Consider the following 6,506-nt stretch of genomic DNA (forward strand, 5'->3'; position numbering starts at 1 on the left):
ACTTACTACACAAATTTATCACATGCAAATGTTTAAACTTGGTAGAGAGCAACATACTCTTTCACAAGGTATTGGGGTCAAAAGTAAATGCAACCACAATTTGCCTTAACATGAGCAAACGCCAAACAATTTAGGGACCTAAACAGCAATTTGTTCAACTGCATCAAATTTTAAAAGCATACAAAGAAGCTCTTCCCAGGCTTTTAATTACAACAGAGAATTCAATCTCTCCCTTAAATTCTGTTCCTCAGCCAAAAACAAGAAGAAAAAAAAATGATGGAGAAAGTTATAAACTCCCTCTCTCCTCCTCCCTACCTTGGAACAGATTCAGGGCTTTATTCTGAGGTCTGTCTACGCCTCCAAATACTACACTTTAGATTTTTATCACTTTTATCTATTGACATAACACACAGAATGCTCTCTGGGGTGAGAGGAGAAAGAGCTGTTTGAGTTTTGTACAGGAAATCTTGTGTGCCACGGCATCGATCGACGTGCTCAAATCACAGAGCTCTGGGAGCAACAAGGTAATGATCCGTACCACGGCGCTGCCTACGGGAGCATATCGCATTCCCTTCTGTCACTGCAGCTGTGTCAGCTGCACATCTCCTTCTGCATTTTAGCCTGTCTTTTGAAACAACTTTTAAACAAATTTGGTCACTTTTTAACAAACTGGAAGAAAGGCAAAAAGGTACTGCATTCAGCTTTAGCTATGACTGCCAGAGCTGTGTGAAAACCAGTTCCTCTGGCATGACAGCTGTTTCACAGACATGCAGGCACACACTACACCTTTCTCACCTACTTTTTCCCTTCCTTGAAAATGTAATTTTGTGTTCATCCTGCTTCTGACTCTGGCTACAGGGTGAGGGGAAATATTGCACTATGTTCCCCACCCCATGTCCCAAAGTATCGTCCTAGGTATTTTTTCCAGGAGGATGAACTGAGGGCAGTAAAGCAGTGAATTAATTCACCCTGCTGTTACTTAGACACTAGCAAAGAAGAAAGCTGTGTCCCCGGAATGATCTTTTCACAGCATTCTGACCATTCTCATAGCTGCCCTATGGCTTCATGACCCATTTTAAAGATTCTGCTGCTGCAATAAAGCCAAGGACAGTAACACTGCTGTATAAACCGAGCTAATGGTCACATTACAGGCCTTTAGTGTTCTTCATGCTCATCACAAAGTATTGATATCAAGATCATTAAGGGAATTAGGAAATAAATCACACTTGAGAGAACACGATGCCAGCCATGTCCAGATGATTCCAATTTCCTTCACTAAAATACTTTTGATTAAAACGCATTACTGGTGACGTGTCTAAAAAGGAACTTGGACTTCAGGGTCTGTAATAACTGCAATATGTTCTCAGTCTCCAGCCTTGCCACAGACTGCATAAGCTCAGTGTTAAAAACTGCTGCAAAAAGAGTTATTAGGTGCTTGTTTCAGACACAGACTTCTCACTGCAGTCATTGCTGATGTCCTGGCACACCCTGTGCAGGATCGTCTGCAAATTAAAATCATTATTTAGATGTTCCAGACACACTGTGCACCAGAGTCACACAGTGTCAATTTTGCATAAATTTCCACATATGGAACATTTTAAAAATCTCCCAGCTGCAGCAGGAGAAATTGAAAGGAACAGTTTCAGCAATCAGTAACCTCCTAATAGCACCAGAATCTCAGCTTTTACATGGACAATGAATTATTGCTCAAAAGGTCTCCCTGACTCACGCTGATAACACTGCTTTCTATCAAGATTGCTTTAAATTACTCATCTTTCTCCAGAGACACTAAGATAAACTCTTACCCCATAGGTGTATGTTCTAGGTTTGTGTCACGGGGCAGAACAGAAGCCGAATACAAAAGGATACCAAAGCTTATATTTTACTCACATTAGGTAAAAGCTGTAAGTCATTGGTCATCAAAACTATTGCAGATTTCAGTGATGCTGTTTGTCTCAGCCCAGCCTGAGATGCCCAAAATTCTCAGTGCTTTTAAAAAGGTGGTTTCAGTGGAAAACCCCTTTGACTTTTTGATGGGTCCTGCATTTTTCTGTGTAGGTGGGACGCAAAAGTGAGGAAATTGAGAGAATGGGACACAAGCATGCAGATTTCCAAGGCCTCGTTTAGAGGCAGGCTAGCTGTATGTCTCCCAGCCTGCTGAAGTGATATGCAGGCTCATCAGGGTGTCAGGGAAGGGCCTTAGGCAGTGGACACACAGGGAGAGAGAATCTTTGCTCTTACCCACTGCAGCTATTCCTCTCTGCAGTTTCCATGGGATCGCTCAATTTCCAGATGCACCTTTACCTCCCAGCACTGGCAGCTACTTAGACATGAAAGCTTTAGCCCTTCGAAAACTTTGTGAATTCATCAGACGTATGATGAAATCTTGTGAAGATTAACACTGAGATACGTATCTACAGAGCTTTTAAGAAATTTGTAATTCAGTCAGTCACCGAGACTCTCACCTCCTTTCCCCCTGAGCAAGTGAGCTGTCTCCCAGCGAGCAGCTGGTTTGTGCAGGAGGTCGCAGTATCTAGTACTAGATTGAAGCATTGCCTGCCACGGAAACCATCTCAAGCCTTGCCATCTTCCTCTCCAGTCACAGTGTGATCATACAGCAAATTCTAACAGTGAATTGTACTCAAGCTCATAAAACCAAGGGGCTGCCAGATTCCTCTTTGTTTTGAGAACATGGAGAAACAACTGAGAGCCTGCCACAGATTACGTTGGTGGAACATCCCCGGCAGGCCTCAGATGGAAGCAGGATGACAGACAGAGGACGAGTTTTCAGTTTCAGAACTTTCAGAACTTGGATTTATCAGAGTGCAGCAAGAGTCAGGGAAGAGTGAATTAAAAATTCAAGAATCCTGGTGGGGCTTTTTTGCCTCTGATCCAAACTGGCTTCATGATCTGGGAGGTAACATGGGGAATGTTGAAATGAAGGGACTAGCAGAAAGGACTATGACATCTGTTCCCACCTATGCCTTCACTATTAAAACCAGCATTTTTTCACCACTCTCCTCAGCCAGCCAGCCATCTGTATTATCAAAGAGAAAACTCTACGTTGTTCCACTTCTGACAGGACAATATCCAGACAGCCCATATTTTAACAGGACTCAGAGACTCCGGATTCTGCAGCCCTGTGGTGTTTGGAGTTTCCTGCCAGCAGGAACAGATCCCTTTGCACTACGAGTGCAATAAGTGATCCCTTGAGCTAACGCAGCACTAGCTCTTCAGGGCATGCAGCATGCAGGGGGACAGCTCTGTTCTCATACAATAGCAGCTGCTGGGACAGATATGTGCAAACTGAACAATTCAAAGCAGTATCACATTTCTGGCTAAGACTTTTTTTCCCTATGCTGGGTTTCCCACAGTGGATTATTTTGAATTCAACTTCATTGCCTGATCTGTTTACTGGTTAGGATGTTTATTTTTCATGGAGAAAAGAAAAACAATACATGTTTTATGAGAGCGGCATGAGAACAAAGTATGGAAAACCAAAGGAAAATCCTAAAATGAACTCTTCTTGCCTAGGGAAGAGAACATGGCTGCTCTATCCTAGTATTCCACTCATGTGGAGAAGCTTTGTTTTTGTGAAATGTTACACATGCTCCAAGTTGCTGCAGATAGCTGTATAGCCCCTTCTTTGTCTTACCGTGGCAGGCAGTTGCCATCAGTCGTGCAGTGCACAGCACGGCCCCAAGCCCGCAGACACATTGGCTGGGAGTCAGCTGCCTAATCACAGCCACCTACGTTGTAATGCTCTCACGTTTTGTCCCCAGTCTGCTCCTGCCTCTCCAAAAAAAGGCACAGATTTCATGCACAGGCTGTGTTATACGCTAGCCTGGTGCAGATCTTGTGGATACACAGGTTATCTAAAACAGCTACAGGCACCTATGTTTAGGCGATGGAATACTCCCTTGGCCCCTTAAAGCAGCAGGACTGCTGAGGCAACTGAAGTCAGGGCATTTCTATTTTAGTGTCTTCCAGGGAGGAAGTCTTCCCACCTTCTTAGTTATCTGTAACCTGCTGGCTTTGTGTGGAGAGATACTCTTAACCATAAATAACAAGATGGAATAAAATGACGGAGAAGAGTTCCTGAGCACACTCACTTGTACGGTTCACAACAACAAAGCCCTAAGGGCATTTGGCCATCACGACTGGCCACCAGCAGACCTCAGAAGTTGAGCTCCTTGGGCAGAGAGACATGCGAGACAGCAGACATGCCGTGAGTGGTTTCTGTACAGCAACTGAGCAGCCACCAGCTGGACAGAGGTGAGCTGTTTGTCACCACGACATGCTTGTAACCACCAGCTGCTTCCAGGCCAAGGGCCAACACGCTATCTAGAACACAGCAGCACGAAGGGAAGGAAGTTTCTGCATCTCTGGAGGAGCACAGCTTGCTTGCTGATACACACAGCTGTGAGCAGACCCTACTGCTTGCTCACATGCTTGATTCAACACCTAGAGATGTAGACAGTCTGTTTGATCTGGATGTGGAAAACAGTATCCATAAATGCTGTGGACCCTTTTCAGGTAGCCAAGTGATATCAAGTAGGCAACAAACCCTCTGTGTAAATCCTTAGGTGCTCCATTGTCCTGGCATCTTCGTCTATAGAAGTCCCTCACTCCCATGTGCACAGAATGGCCACCTGAAGCTTTGAGGATCCTACTCTGCTAAGCAACTGTTTAACACTCGGACACTGTGACACCAAGCTTTTGTGGATGCTGGCTACAGCCACCCCACTCTACTTCCATCACCTCATTTGGAGAGAAGTGAATTCTTTTTTTTTTTTTCCCAAAAAGTGTATAAAACTGTCTCTGTTGGCCACCCTGGCATTGCTCAACTCCCATGTTTCCCAAGGGGCCTAATCTCAGCAAAGAAAGAAAGGGCAGGAGATGACTGCAAGGCTTTTGGCCAGCAAAATCATTCCAAATCCTTGTGTGCCTAGATTGGAAGAGCTTTAAAATCCAGGAGGACTCACAAAATGCAATTTGGCCTTTGCAAAGTTTCAAGAATGAGCCATAAAACTAACTCTGGACCAATTCTGTTCATACAAATGTACCCACGCACCAGTAACTCTAATGTAACTCCATGAAAGGTAATCAAGTGGTGAAGGTTCCACACTGAAATTACTAAAGAAAGGAACTTCTTTCTTGCCAGACTGTAAACAGAGCTTGGGGGAACAGTTTAAATCCTGGAAGAGGAAAGTTCCCAGTTACGCTGAGCAGCTCATATCTCAAGAGTCTGTTTTTAATCATAACCTCTACAACCCAGTTTCACAGCTCGTGCTTTACTGCATGGACAGCAGTTGCCAACTGGATGGAAATGTAAGTTGGTATTTTCCAATTGGTGGTAAAGCTTTCTGAAGGATATTTGCTGGAGCGGCACAACAGCTTAGCATGATCCTTCCTCGAAATGAGACATAGACATCACTGCTTCCATTAAGTGCACTCACAGGCTCTAGACAGTGTGAGTGAGGTTCATACCAATACTTTGCTGAGTCCTCACAGAGTGTACACGAGGGCTACTTTAGATACAGGCAGAAAAGGTAGTTGCCAATTTTCTGGAAAGGCAAAAGGGTCCTGAACCTACCAGCCTTGACTCTGGTACTTGCTCCCTCTTGCTTGTACCAGCCTCCACCGTCCACCTTCTCACCCACCCCAGGAGTTGGAAGCAAAGCACCCACCCTACAGTGCTGGCAGGCTCCTGCTGATGCAGAGATATGGCATGAGCCAGCACGCTCTACAACACAGAGCTCTTTTCTTCTCAGCCTTGATGTGGCAATACACAGTTTTGTCCACATCACTGAGATGCTTTGAGCTAGTTCTGCTTGGCACTTTTTGTGGAGTCCCTTTGGTATAGCTGATTGCACAAGCAGGTCCAGATACTCCATAAATGGAATTTATGTGGGGAAAAATTACAATTTGTATCTTAAAATAAGATAAAAAATAAAGATAGATCACTGTTTCCCCCCCTTATGGTTTCATTCTCATCAGTGGGCAGCATGACCTAAATCCAAACCAAAGTGAACTCATTGCAGTTGATGCTTCAGTGCAAGCTGACACGCAGTATATTTAATTGGTACCAACTGAACCAAGATTGTGAAAATGGGGCTTGGCTTAAGGTTAGAGTGTGGAAGGAAAAGATCCCTCTCTTCAACTGCAATATGTGAATCTGAATAATCTTGAACTTAAATCATCTTGAATGCTGATCCTGGATGAAGAAGGTGTGACCTGTCAGAGAGTAGAGGAGACGGAAAACATCCTGTTTCTCTCCTGTTGTGCTGCTGTAGCTCACTGTGTGACACATAGGACAGGTGGCTATTTTCTCCACAGCAGTTTAAGAATCACGTCAAGGGGATTCTTTTGCAGAGCTACAAAGAGACAAAGTAATTTTTTGCCACAGATGTCCAAAGATGATCAAGAGTTGGACCTATTTTACTGCTATGAATACTGAGTACAGCCCAGTGAACAGGACATACACTCTGCTAACTCTGAACCTC

The sequence above is a fragment of the Aythya ferina genome (genome assembly GCF_964211825.1).
Source record: "Aythya ferina genome assembly, chromosome: 11".
NCBI classification, from domain to species: domain Eukaryota; kingdom Metazoa; phylum Chordata; class Aves; order Anseriformes; family Anatidae; genus Aythya; species Aythya ferina.